The following is a 15,338-nucleotide window of genomic DNA, read 5'->3' on the forward strand; positions in this document are numbered from 1 at the left end:
TCCCGTTGAGCTGAAATATTTCTGCCTTACCCACAATGAATTCTTCATAACTAATTTTTCCTCACTGTCCAGAATGGGCTGCATGTTTTAATAAATACAGATTCATATGTATCATGGCTGTAATATTCTCAGCAGTAAAAAACCTGGGGAATGTGCAAGTTTGAAATCCACGACTACGGCCGAATATATGTGCAGCCGTGGGAAAATATACAGCCACTATTGTGCGTTTCTGTAACACTGTGTAGCTTCTGATTCCACACAGAGGTTGCGCGTTTATCAAGAGTGCCCGAAATTGCATTCTTACCAGCACTACATTCTCGTTATTTTTATTTTTAGTTTTTATGGTCACATGTTGGAGAAATGCTTTTTTTTTTATTCAGCAATAATCTGTAATGTAATATTGGTTTGCAGAGACTGGTTGGTTCGTCCAACTTTACGTTACACACAAATCAAGCTAGGAGGAATGATGAAGAAGAAGCAACGTAAAATTTCTAGAACCTGGGCCCGCTTGCACAAAACAATCTTAAGACTGTCTTAGCTAAGTCCAGACTTAACTGGAGTCTAAAGAATAGGCCACTAGCATGGCCGCTTAAGACTGGAGTCAAGTCTGGGCTTCAGTCCTGACTTGAATAAGTCGCTTGTATGATTACGACTCTAGTGCTGTCTTGGTTAAGGCACAAGGACGCCAGTTGTCTAAGTAGAGAAATTAGGGAAATACAGGGATGCGCTGGCACTGTCCCTGCTGTAAGATGTACACATTCCGTCAAATTTGCGTTGTGTAAAATCCGTGCCATTGCTTTTTGCGGCTTAAGATTGTGTTACGAGGAAAAATGCCCCAAGTGGTTGCTGAGGCCGTTCTGGGAAGCCACTCTGGTGAACATGAACCCGAAGCGTTCGACGTTCCGAACACGAGCCGTCTTAAATAAGCTTGGTCTTTCTAAAGACACCGTTTAAGTCTGGACTTAGCTCGGACTTTATCGTGCAAGCCGGCCCTGGTGTTTTAACCTGCGCTGACATTGCATAATAGCCGGAAGCCTAGATTTGCGCCTCCGTGAATACTTCTGTGGCCGCATTGAATCTGCTTCTATAATCAAACTTGTTGAACTCCCTCAAAGTTGAGCAACGGCGACGCAACTTTTACGCAGAGGCACTGTATCTTCCGCTTTGAAAAATGCTTGTTGCCATTTAATTGGAAATTAAACAGACACATATTAAAATATTGAAATTATAAATATTTTTTAGCCAATTTGCACCGCCTGTTGGTTATGAATTTTATCTCTCGTTCATTTTATGCAATATTATATACTGCAGAAGTGCCTCAATATAGATAGACGAACTTTTACATTGGCAGCAGTCTCGTATGCAGCAGATTCCGCTTAATATGCATTTAAAAACTAGTCTGCTAATATTAGTATTATGAAACTAGTTTCCTTAAGTTTGGTATATTATCTTGGTACTCGGGATGCATTGAATACTACAGCAAAGTGATAATAGAGGTCCCCGCCTGCTTCCTTAGAATGTGAAAATAAAATCTCGTCAGTAGTGCGCAACTTGGTTTCCGGAAGGAATGCATGATCAATATAGACACATGTACAGGCTTGCACAGCCCCAGACTGTCGTCTTTAAAAGTGCCCTTGGGCTTGACAACTGTCCCAAAGCTTGAGCAAGCATTTCTAGCGCCGAGAGATGTCATGAAAGCACTTGCTATTGCACTGTTTGTGCCCTACACTACTTTCATTCGAAATCATGTCCTAATCAGCAAAGATAAGTTGACATGGCCTCAGATTTCAACCAGCCATGCTTTCTTGATGCATTTAAGCATTACACTCTAATAGAGTGTAATGCTTAGGCCTGTGCTCTATCGGCCTTAACGAAAAATTGCGGACTGTGTAAGCTACAGACACAATACTGCCATACAAACTATGTTTAGCAGGTAGAAGTGCTTGTATTTATCACGCTATAAATTTTACCTTTTCGTAAACTACCTAGATATAGAATGTACTACATCTATTTATTTAAGGTTAAAAATCTGTTTAGCCGTAATTCAAAAAGCAACAAATATCATAGAGCAGTGAAATGCCGCATGGCTAATATACATAGTATTTCCCTTTTGCGAAAACGGTGAATTGCTAACTAGATAACGTTCTATTTCTTAGATAAAAGTACAAAGTTTAAAAGTGTCAGGAAAAAAAGGTTACCTATGCTGTTCTCAGCGTTCACATAAACTAGTTTTCGTGTTGAAAGCGATGCTAACTGCGATAGTATATATTACTTCTCGTAGCGGTGACGATATCTTTGTCCAGACACTTGTCCTAGATAACAAACTACCCTTTCCCTTAGATCGCGATAGTTCACAGTTAAATGTGTGCAGTATCAAGTGACACTCAGCCGGAATCTTTACCTTAACAGCGGAGTATGGCGGCTTGCTCTTGTTCAAGTTGAACACACACTTACGCAAAAAGAATAAAATTTTTCAGAGCAATCATTTCTTCAATCTCGCTAATCGAGTTTTAGAACATGTATCAATGTCAAGCTTTGATGACAAAAATAATGCTAACGCTGCAGCCCTGGTGGGGTACAGCAAGAGGTTAGCTGCATGAAGACGCCGTAGCTTGCAGAGCTCCGACAAACATTTGTAGTTCAACAAAGGGCACTGGGTATAGAATAATCAGAAAATCATAGAATCAGAATAATCAGAATAATCATAGTGGCAAAGAATTTAGGATTCATGGAACAAATCCAAACTGAGAACAGTTGAGCATATTGCAGAGCCAGCTAGAGCTATCCAGATCAATGGGTGATCAAAATGAGAAGATAGAGATAAAACGCTGCTGGCAGCTTCTGAAGCGTGGACCAAATTTTTGAACGTTATAGAGATTAAGAGTTCATTCCCAAGCGGTAGTCTCGAAAAGATGTATGTCGTTTGGAGCGCCGTGATATTTAAGGGACTGTCGCACATGCCATGTTTGTTTTCATTTTTCTAAAGGTGTCTATCTTTGAAAGGTGTTCTAACACATCCTCAACAGACGCTGGTCGTTCGTATGTGGATTTGTAATGTTGCAGTGCGCCTTGGAGTCATACAGTGATTGACCACTGCTTGATACAAATTCATCTCCAGTTAGGAATAAATCAATAACTAGGTCCTAAGCAGTGAATAAAGACATGTTTAGGCTGATGTCATGGCTGATTTAGACTGAAGTATTCATGGGGACGCTATTGATGATCCCGTTTACACTCGAGCATCATGGTTATAGTGAAGGCCAACACCAGCATATGTAGCTTTTATGGTCAGAGTTCCGCATCTTGATTTTGTCTGCGGCGTCCCTATCACACCATGTTTATTCATCTAGATCATTTGTAATTGACAAGTTCTGGGTTCAGATATATAAGCCGTTATTTGGCGTTCCGTTGTCTCCTGTATATTATTTAAAATGACCCCTTAGAAGCATTGGGAGGTCCTTTCACATGTGCAAAATAATAACTTTAGATAATGCTAACGTCCCGCATTTTTAACCTAGTCCTAACACGCTGTGCTTATGGGCTTTGCTTAAAAGAGCGGCCAGTTTTTCACATTTTCTTAAGTTACTCCATAAAGAGCGGCAAAAAAGGACTTGCTTAGCAAAGTATTTAACATAATACCTTTGTCACATCAAACATTATAAGCTCCGAGTGGCAACAGACCTTTTTAGTAGAATGCGCAAGTAGAAATTATGTCGTTAACACTCACGTCATAAAAATTTCATCACTTCAGAAATGTCAGCTCTCCTCTTGATCGAACGCTCAATGCTGCCATAATATTGCTTACTATGAATACATAAAAAAAACGCAATAAGCATAATGGGCCGCACGCCAAACGAATAAAATCTACGTACGAGCGCCTGGAAGTACGCGTGAAAAGTTCCGAAGAAGGCACAGCTTTTTTATCTAAGGGAGACCACGAACGATACGACGGAAATGTAAGTTCGTAGGAAATTATCTCGGATGAAAACTCGTGGTTTCTAGTTTTACACTTTAGATGAGATTGATCGCTCTCTATTAAACTCATAAAATGGTGGCTTTTGTTGCGGGCCTTTTACAATGTCGTCCCTTCTTCATTACTTAAGCGGGTTGATAACTCAAATTGGCGAGATGTACGAGTTTTTATTACATAGTTTTGCTGCTGAACACCAGGTGGTCAAAGCAGAAGGCTGTTTTGAATTTCAGAATGTAGAATAAAGTTTAAAATTGTGCTGCTGGAAGACTTTTCTCCTTAGTTCAGTTGCCTATTCAAGCGGGATGTGTTTTCTGTGCCACATTAGAAGTTTTAAACTAATAAAGGACATCCAAACTTGCCTATATAGATTCCCCAGACCGCAAATTACTTTAATTTTAAATAGCTTGGGTACTCATGGACTGGTGCTTTCACTGCAAAAGCGCTCATATACTCAAACTATCGACACGAATTTTGTCTAATGTTTACACCGTCGCTTTCCCTGGTTTGGCTGTTTTATGAGATCGCAGGCATTTAGCCTACTGAGGTTCTTTTCGAACAAACGCCGACAAAGCGCGGCTCCCTACGAGTCACAATTTCGCCAACCAGCATAGAGGGATCGAGCCTATGACTCACCAAGGACTAACAATGACCTCTTGCAGTGCTGACTCTAAAAGGCAGCATCGCAGTTGAACGGCAGCGTGATCGAACCAGGATAATCGGGTTCAGCGGAGGACTGTTTGGACCGATAAGCCGCCGCAGCGGGGTGTTTGGCTGGTAAAACCAGGTTTATGTGAGCTTTAAGCGCCGCCATATGACAGGGCGGCTCGAAGATTCCGCAGCAAGTAGGATTTAAGGCGTGCCCTCCGGTAAAAAGCGCCGCAACATCATACCTGAACGCTGAGGCCACAGCTAAATCTCCACCGTATGACGCAGTGGCTCCTAGATGGCGCCACATATAGAGGAATGACTGCTGCGTACCAGGCCCATAGCCACAGAAATTTTGTAACAAGTATAATCGTGTACAAATAGAACTGCAGTTAGACCAAGTGGAAAACAAGCAAGACAGAAAATAGCCCGGGATTTCGTTCTATAATAGCTCTAACGGAGGTAACTCGTCTTACCTTTTCGTTAGTGCCAGGTCCCCATCAGTTGCTTAGATTTCCGTTGATTTAAAGTTTGCAGCTCAGAAATGCGATGGTGCAAGATGTGTGGGGTTAACGTTCCAAAACAACTGAGTGTTCCGGAAATATCGATCATTTCCGTTTTTGAACGTTCACTGATGGGCGCCTTGCTTTCAGCTGTGTCGAAAAGCGGCTGCACCGGCTAGGATTCGATCCCACATACTTAGTTTCAATGGTAGAGTGCTGTAATAAATGCGCCACTGCGGTGGGGCAGCCCTTGGAACCCTTTATTGACAGCGATGGCTCGTTTCTTTGAGACTATAGAGAAAACAAATATTCACAGTTGTTATATTACTTCGCGGCACTAGACGTAGCCCAGTTTCCATTCGTCGCTACAATCCATAGACAGCGCAGAGAACACTTAAGCGCTTTATAGGGTAGCGCAGTCTTTAACTGCACATAGTTTCAGCCCTGTTTTCGCCATAGCAGTAAGCGAGCGCCGGGAGGACGTAAGGTTCGAAAGTGACAGGTGACAAAATGTCAAAATAAAGAAAAAACATTAGTTGGGGTTTAGCTTTAGTTAAACCCGGTAGGCTACGTAAGCGATTCTGCATTAAATCTAATAGTCTATTGAAGCTTTTCCGTTTCTTGAGCCCTTTGTTGCTACCTGGCTGCAGCAAGCCGACGTAGCTTCTCTTGCTATTTATCAGACAGCATGTCGAATGGTTGGGCAAAGCAAGCGAACACGCTTTTTTTATACTCAGTTTCTAGCTCCTCTGCACATTCCGAAACATCTCGCGAATGCGCAGCGCCTCCCCCTCAGGGACGCCAGCGCCTCCACTCGGCAGCGTCGCAGCTGTATAGCTGCGGTGCGGCGTGGCTACCGACCGAGTTTACCAGACGGCTTGAAGAGGGGCCTCATCTGCGGTCGTTCTAAAGGTAAAACGTGGCTACCGGCGGAGTTTACGCAACGTGCTTAAACCTGGCGTAGTATTGCTTACGCAATAAAAATGCACTGAAAATAGTGCACAATGCGCGCTTTGCGTTTATTCGATTATTCCTTAAATTTTGCCTGTATTCTGGCTTTTGCTGCGCTTTTTCTCTTTGCCACAAATTCAGGTTTCATCCCTTGAAGCCGTAACTCCGAACTCTTTTTATTGTTTTGGTGCTTGAGATGTGCATACCATAGCACGTGTATAAGGGGTGAATGCACACCTCAAAGCTGTAATGGGTTGCGTGGGGCTTTACTCTGCACTGAAATTTGTGAGGTCTCCATCGGCACACCAGCACGGGTAAGAGACGGGGGTCTCAGCCTTAATCTTTGTGGGTGATACCTCCTCAGCTCTAATCAGGTTATGAGGAAAGGGGTACATGTACGAGGGAGCAGGGCACGTACATGTTTCTTTATCATGAAGCAAATTTAAATTAGCGCAACGTCGATCTGAAGGCAAGATTCATGAGGCACCCCCGCGTTTCGGGTTTGATGTGAAAGGGCGTCTACATTCCTGTGATCAGTATTCTGAGCAGATTCATGAATACAATTTTTATAAAGGCTAATATTTTATTTGTAATTAGGGCATGTATACGCTGAGTGAAGATGAGTATTTTGTGAATTTTTTAGTTGTTTACTAGCCGCGATAGAGTCGGTGCAAATATGGTGGGTCAAATAAATAACTCGAGTCATTGACATTCTAGTCTAAAACACAAACAAGACATGGATATAAGCAGGACACCTAGAGCAGAGCGAAAACAACCGATGGTTGTTAAGGCTGAGAAATTGAATCCTAAAGGAGTGAAAACTTAGCAGGGGCGGCAGAAATTTAGGAGCCAGTATGATGTTAGGGAGTTTGCTGGCGTCAAGCGAGCACAGGCAGCAAATGACGAGGTTATTGGAGGAATACGAGAGGATTTCGCCCTGCAAAGAATAGAGCCCGACAAATGATGATGACAATAAAATATCAGCCTCTCTTACCGGCGGTACAGTATGCAGAGACACCGTCTAATCATAGACAACGTGAAGCTCCATTACAAGCGAGTGCGTGTGGCCTGTTACTTATTCCCGCTCTGTGCATAACTCGCAAAGTGTTGGTCTCGTTGTTGCCCGCGTACGTTCAATGACAAATGTGTCTGTGTAAGCTTTGCATTTTCGACGACATACGCCATTGACTTGTCGCGTTAATTTCTGGGTTTCACAATGGAATTTAGTAAAATTTTTAGAAGTTATTTTTGTTTAGGCCCAAAGAGGAGGTTATATTCGGCCTTTGTAAAGTCACCTGATTTTATGCGGCTGCAGCTGGTGCAACATAGTCTGTTTTTAAATTTCTCGTGGCATGCAGATAATAACATCCCTTAATACCGTTCATTGTCAATAATCTGGGAGAATCGGAATGTATACATATTTTGGATAGTCTGTACAGGCATGCGCTGCGTTCTTGTATATTGTTTCTAGCGCCAGCCACTATCGCTTTGTCAGTCTACAAAAATCAGTTTGGTACAGTATTCCGGGCTGCAGTATAGAGAACGAACATGGGTAACACTCATTCGTTGGCAGCTCAAAAAACGTACCGAGAACAAAGGAGAAGAGGACGACTCAAAGGCTGAATTGTGTTGTTCTCTTTCCTTGGTTCCCGTTACGTCCTTTCAACTGTTAACCTGTAATGGATCACAAACAAGCTCAATCTGCTTTTATGTTATGAATAGCCATGCTTTGCAATGGGAATATTTCAAACAAAAACTACTGAATCTAGCTGTGAGCGCGACAAATAAATATGAGCGCGACAGATGAGCGCGACAAATAAATAATAAACACTGCCCCTTTCTCTTGAGGTCAGTCTGATCGGTTGAAGGTGAAAAGGTTGCATCAGCTCCGGTGGTATTCTTACGGTAAGTCATAAATTCATCAGGATACTGCAGCGCCTCCTTGCTTCAAGGCGCTAAAAGCAAGAAAAGTAAATTGTTCTAGAGTGCCTTCTTGGCAACATTGAAATACTTATAAAGTACCCTAATTTGGGTATAAAGGTACTCAAAAAAATTTCCCTCAACTTATTTGCAGTTTAAAACATTCGCTGGAAGAATAAAGAACTTGAATACAGAACCAAGAATTTGATCACGTAAGTCGTACCTTGTTCACCATCGAAAAGCCCACGAAATTTCACTGCAGTGATTATAACAATAGAATGACTCTTTATAAGCTATTTCCAGAATTTCAACTCATATATCAGCAGTTCTTTCACTTCGGGCATGGCCAATGGTAGCAGAGATCACAAGTTCCGAAAATAAGGGATTGCCGTCGAGCGTTCCTCGGTCAGGATCCGCGGGCTTACGTGAAAATAGGGCTAGAACGTAAAGAAACGATGTAGGAAACACATTATAAAGCCGCTTGATTAGAAGAGGAGTTTTTATCGGGCGCGTCGATGTAGTGTCGTTGCGCAAACGTTCACTGAACATCAAACTTTCAAATCATAATAATGCTGTAGCAAACAATACTTCATCCAAGATAACTTATATCTTGCTTGCAATGCTGTGCAAAAACGGCAAGCAGAACTTTGGCAAATATTGTTGTGTACAATAACATTGTCCAAGGGGTACAATATACTTAAAGGAAAGTTTATACAATTTACGTTATATTAATGGTAATTAGGCTTGAGTTTTCCAAAAATAATTTGTAAGAGTACGCACATTGCTCTTACTCAACCTGCTATCGGGAAATACTGCCTAATTAGAGAACAGGGCTCTTTCACATATCCATACTGCATAAACACATTAAGAGCTAGACGGAGAGAGCGGCTCCACCCGTGAGTGCATGTTAAAGTTAAAGTACACGTAAAACATTTGCCCCGAGTAGAAAAAAAAAATTTAATCCCGGAGCTGCCGAATTCTTCCTCGTATAGAGATGTACAGTCTTTGTCAAAAGTGTAGAGCCCAGGTGGTCTGCTTCTCTTCCATATAGCGACGCTCATTTAGCATTAATGGAAGCACTTTTCATTGGAGAGGGTATAACAAAAAATCGTCTTGCCATCAAAAGATTTGGAACACTGGAAGTGCATTACAAGCCGCATAAAGGCGTTCGGAAATAGACCCCTTGAGCTCTACACTTTTGACAAAGACTGTACATTACAATGAAACTGCATATACAGCTCTGGGGCGAGAGCAGCCTCTCTCACTACCACTAAAACCACATTCCCTCAAGAGAACAGTGTTCAACAACTTGATTTGGTAATAGGCCACCTTAGCCTATATGAATACTTCAAAAATGTGTGACCCTCAGTTTCTAGGGGCTGGGGAGCAACATACAGTTAAGGCGATCAGTTGTGCGATGCTGCTGGTGGTAGTGTAGTGGGAATTTGCGGTTCCCTAAACGCCGCTAACTGAAACTGAACCTGGCAGATTTGAACTATACAAGCCAAAGTCTTCAGGTCAAATCATCAGGGGGTTTAGTTGCATGCACGTGGTATCGTGATACAGCGATGAGAGGACAGGTAGCCGTTAAATTCCTCGTCAACAACCATGCGTATGCCTTAAAAGCTTCTAAGGATTGGCCCTGGTACGTGATCATGTCATATAGCAGAATCGTATGATCCAGTGCCCAGTCATGTCAACTGCCAGCTCCCAGCTCCCTGAAACAATTCCGATTTTTTACATACAACGCCAACTAGCAATTTTCTAGAAAATATTAATAACACTGTCGAAAAAAATAGGAGGAAACAAAGATAAACATTTAGAGAAAGTTTATTGCGAAGATTCACTTAAATGCAACTCAACTCGAAGAGGTGTATATCGAAATTGATACGGAAATTGTTTAAGCGTACAAGCAAGAATTGTAGCAGATTTGTGAAAAATCAGCTGCAAATCTTCTTCTTCCTTGAATTTTTGTATCTCAGGATAATCGATCAAGAGTACACAAAGGAAGTAAAATATCTTAACTACACTACCTGCTTCTGGTAGGTTGCGGCCGTTAAATTGTACTGCGTTATTCAGAATTGTTTCGGTTCCATAATATGCTTTTTTCCTGGAGGAAAATGCATTCTTACCGATTTCGTATAACTCCACCGCGTGCGAAATGTGGAAGGAGCATGCATTCAATTAAATTTGATGGCTGCCGTCAGGCAATTAAGGTCATGGTCCCCAGCGGGCGTCGTGAATGAAATAAATATTCATCTCCGCGTTCAGCAGACAGAGCGAAGAAAAGTGCATCGATGTGTTAGGTTGCTTTTATGGGCAAAAAAAAAAAAAAAAAAAGAGGCCAGCTACCGTGGAAGCCGGAGATGAAGGCGCGGTACAGATGACCAGAAAACTGGACACAGATTTTGGCTTAAGCCTGCAATAAACGCTTGGTTTTGCTCGTTATTGCGCTATGTGTGTCATTTCATTGTACAATATGTTTTCGTTTCTACTTAAGAAAAATTTTGCTCATTCCTTTAGGTTCCTTGTTTACCACGCTCGACATAAAGTTATCATGGACAACAAAAACTGGCATGTACTATTCGTCCTGGTTGTTCTGAAAAGTACACTGTTTTATTCATCTGGTTTAGGTATGTATCTGAGATGTAAATTTTATTTTCACAAGGCGCGTTTAAATATCAATTTCTGCCAAGCGGTGATGTCTCGATGTTTAGGTCACTGGACCATTGAGCTGTAATAGCTGAGGTTATGTCTAACTTCGCTGGCCTCATGTTGGAATGAGGAACATTGCACGGAGCTTGTGTACTGTGAGATGTGAGGACATAATAAAGACCCCAGGTGATCGAATGTACATGCAGCCGTTCACAACAGCGTCCATTAAAGCCTTGCTTTGGATCGTTAAGTTCTACAAATAACACCAAACGAAATGTCAGTTTACGTCTGGCGTGCAGTCTGGCAGCATTTCTTATTCCAAGCAGCGAAAGAAATAACCTTAACTAGACTGCTAATAATCTATCTTCAAAAACGTAAAGTTTGTCCTCCCTGATTTTTAAAATCGCACACTTTAAAGTCCTCTATGCACGGCGATGTATATAGGGTACATAAAATTCAAATTAAAAAGAAGCTTTTTCGTCGATTTGAAATGTCAAGAGTCGTTTGGCTCTCTAAAAAACTGGTGACATTATGCTTCGTCTGTCGATAACTGTAAAATAAAGAAAAAACTTAATTCCATAGTGCACTTGAATATGGAGACACTCTCTTCCTTCAAAAACATAAAACTTAAATCGGGCAGAAAGAATTGAACAGGAGAGGGTGTCCTCTCTCCACCTCAAATGAACATCAGCAGAGCGACTGGTTCTCGTTCTTCGGTTTTTGTGGTAAGTTTAGTGACACCAACACTAAGTTTTGTTCTGTATCGAGTCTTTGCCTAAAATGTTATTTCGGGGGTACTACATCCGTCAAATTAGCTTGGGGATCAACAGAAAAACTTATTACCTCTGCGCAGTGCCTCTCTTCATAAGTGTCCTCTTAACCTGGCCGCAGTTTTAAGATCAATAACCAACTGCCTGGCTACTTTCCGTAATGCAGGCTCTAAAAAGTGATGGAAGAGTACAGCTGCCCTTGTCTTCATTTGATACCTACGGGCAGAAAAATGCAATCTGAAGGCATCTAACACTAAATTTTTCAAAAACTCTAGAAGTGAATGAGTATTTGTACTATGATCGGCCGGTATGACTTAAAGCTGTGAATGACACTCGCTTGGTCGCGCGCGCACGCGCGCGCACACACACACACACACACACACACACACACACACACACGCACACGCACACACACACACACACACACACACACACACACACACACACACACACACACACACACACACACACACACACACACACACACACACACACACACACACACACACACACACACACACACATAGGCGCGCGCACGCGCTGGATTTTCCTGCATGACGTTCTGTCCTCGTCTCTCTATAGTCTTGTCTTAACGATACGTTTTTCGCTGAACTACTTTTAACAACAGATCGTACGCGACTCCGGACTATTAGGCGAGCTTTACGCCTACCTTAGAAATAAGGCTAAATTTTATTATACCAGACACATCTCGCAATAATATTTTTGCGCAGTTAGTTGAACAGAAATAAAACTAATAAAGGCATCTCTAAACATTCCCAATCATAGGTTCAATTACGCATTCCTTTTTGTTGGCTCTCCATTCTGGGCCACTAAACAGCTGCATTGAAGAAAATGAATTTGCTTGTGTCTTTTATGTATGTGTCTAAGGCGTTTGACTATTAATCAGATGAACTCCACAATTATGGGCTTAGAGGTTCTTTTCTGTCTCTTCTTGTTAATTATCTATCTAATCTCTCACAGCTTGTTGCATTAGGTAAATATACAAGTGGCCTGTAGCAGATTAGATCCGGTGTTCCTCAAGGATTTATACTTGCACCTATTTTGTTTAATTTATATGTAAATGATTTCAGCTCTGTTTGGAAACTGTTCCGTGTTTTTCATAACGCTGATGATTCGCTCTTAGGTTCTAGACACAAAGACTATAAGATAACATTACCTTCTATTCAACATAACAGCGATTTATGTTTGTAATGGTTTAGCAATAACTTACTAAATGTTAACAATAAAACACACAATTAGTATTTTTTCACAATTATTTAAAGGAAATTTTTATGACGTGTCAATTCGTTCGCACAGACCTAATTGTGTTCTTTACAAATGTTCGTAAATTATGCCTGTGTGTCTCAACAGTCAAATACTTAGAAGTGTGCTTCGATTCCGAGACGTCTTGGATACTTATTTGTCTTTTGTATGTTCTCAGCTGTGGAAAGTTGCGTGTTTGCTTTACTCTGTCATCTCCCTTAGCCCAATGAATGTACGCAAGCAAATGGTATACGCCTTATACTACAGTTTGTTACGCTGTGGTATTTTCTGCTTTATTTCTGCTCGGCATTTTGGCGGAAGAAAGTGAACAGTGTACTGAAATCCACCCTTATATCAGTATTACATGTAGGTAACGTGATGAACATAGTAACGTTTTTGAACTTTCACATATTTCTCACTTTTCGCATCTATTTTCTGAAACAATAGTTTTTAAATACATCTGATCAAATAATTTTTGCACACCTTATGTTACTTTGAAAGATCTGCAAATTCGGGATCGTTTTCTCGTGCCTATAGACTGCGTACATGCAATGGCAAAGCGTCTTTGAATACATTATGCTCCCTCTGCTTTAACCGGTTACCCAAAGAAATATTTTCTGCTAATTCCAAAAGATAGTGAAAGATTGTCTTGTAAATTAAGATGTTGGTTCCAGTTCACAGCTTTGTTACTTATGTTTTTGCATGTTTTCTCACCTGTGTGTGTATTTTTGCGTTCGCTATTTTTGAACCCATTTTCTTCTCTCATTTTTTTTGCAGCTTTTGTTTTTTGCAACATGCCTGCTCGGTGCATGGCCTTAATGCTGTTCATTGCCGGGCACTGCCACTCAAGCCTTCGGAGGCTTTGGCAGGCCTGCATGTGTACTGAAAATAGGATAGAATTTTTTTAGATATTTTTTGTGGGGACGCTGTGTGATCTATTGCAAATGACGTCCTTACATTTGAACATCAGATAATTTTTGAAATATAATTTACATCGATGTGTCATTGCGAAAAGAAAGCAAGGCCTAAATCAAGTAAACCAACGTATTTATTCGATCTCTATGAAGCTTTATATGAAGCACTTTCACTGCAGCTAGCCAGAATATTATTCTGTTTATGCACCCCTTTTACAACCCATTTTACAAAGAACCCTCTTGAGGACGTCGAGCACGGAGAACATTAGCAATATTTATTTGAACACCACTTTCATCTGTAATTCTTAAGGCCGTCATGCTAAAATAAATAAAAAAATATAGAAAATAGTTTGGTTGAATAAGAACAATAAGAAGAGTAGCAGCATCCGCCAGTTACTCATATGCCGTGCTTACGAGTAGCCTTCTCTTCATAAAAAAGTAGAAGTGTTGCCCCGAACCTTTTTTTTTATTGTAATCTCATTATATTTTTTTTTTCACATGCAACCAGTGCTTCACGAACACTCGTCTTAGCTGAAGTACTCATCGAAGAAGATATTCAGCCACCGATATTAGTGAACACGACAGTCATAGCGGGGCCAAAATATTTGTGTTTAATTATTAACGATCGCAACAAATTTTTCGCCTGTGTTCTCTTCTTTAAAACATATGCAGCCTCTAAAGTTAACATTGAAGTTGAACAGCTATATTACGAAATGATTCTTGCCTTGCTGCCTTCAAGTAAGGCAGGATTTGTGTTTTCGGCACTTATTATTCGCCACATGCCACGGATGTATTTGTCCTAAGAGCTTTCGGCAGGGTTTCTGGTTTCCTTTGTGAAGTAAGCTTTTACAGGTTTGAACGATCGCTTTGAATCACCCAAAATTGCTGCGCTCTACTATGTCGCCGATGCAAATAACTTTTGAAATTTGGAAATACTTATGAAATACGTTTGTTCAAAAATAACTGCCTCGAGCATATTGTCTGAGCTTCAAATCACTGAGTCAGAAAAGGTCGGTGGTTTGATATTAGAATAATGATTTCTGGGCCAATGGTAAGAAAAGCCAGACTTTATGTTTGTATACATATTTTTTAAATACATTGCGTAGTTTAGACGTGTGAAGAAAAGGTCTTGAAGGAGAGAATATATAGATGTTTACTTTGTAATGTTTTTCTCTCAATGAAGCACTGAGCGCCGTTTTCCTCCTTAAAGACTGCAAGAAAAACGAAGCTCCACACATCTGCCAACGTAGACAGGTACAAGAAGCAAGATGCCCTGGAGTAATGCCCACTGTGTGCCAGGCCAGGGTGGCCGTGTGTCGTTGTGTAGCTGAAACATTTCGTAACTCAGAAGGAGAATGCGACGACTTAAGCAAATGCAGTGAGTAATCTAACATACAATGTTTCAAACAACTATGTAATGTCGAACTATTGCTTTAAAGTACTATACTAAACAGCAAATAGTTATTTACGGTAGCAAAAGGTACGGTGAATTCTGTAAAATAAAAGATTAAAGTGACAGCGAAATTGTGGGCATCAAAATGGGAACAAAATATTTGTGCCGCACTGGATATCGTTTCAGTTTAGGTGCGCTTCGTAGAGAAGAAAATATTTAGTGCGGTAATACCGGTGTCGGCCTGCATTTCATATTTGAAAAGAAAATGATCGATCTCAGGTTAAAAGGTCTCATAAAAACATTTTCGGTTAGAAGCAGGGTTGGCACCTCTCCATTCGGTTCACACCTGTG

General features: G+C 41.0%; 1 long non-coding RNA gene across 1 annotated transcript; it reads left to right on the top strand.

Annotated features, from left to right (window-relative positions):
• Positions 1 to 8,146: 8,146 nt before the first annotated feature.
• Positions 8,147 to 14,953, top strand: LOC146189517 (uncharacterized). Its single transcript, XR_014707303.1, has 3 exons — positions 8,147 to 8,204; positions 10,516 to 10,625; positions 14,805 to 14,953. It is a non-coding gene; the product is annotated as an uncharacterized LOC146189517 (long non-coding RNA).
• Positions 14,954 to 15,338: the final 385 nt, after the last annotated feature.

Source organism: Amblyomma maculatum, chromosome 5 (genome assembly GCF_055883805.1).
Source record: "Amblyomma maculatum isolate TAMU_Amacu chromosome 5, ASM5588380v1, whole genome shotgun sequence".
In the NCBI taxonomy this organism is placed as follows: domain Eukaryota; kingdom Metazoa; phylum Arthropoda; class Arachnida; order Ixodida; family Ixodidae; genus Amblyomma; species Amblyomma maculatum.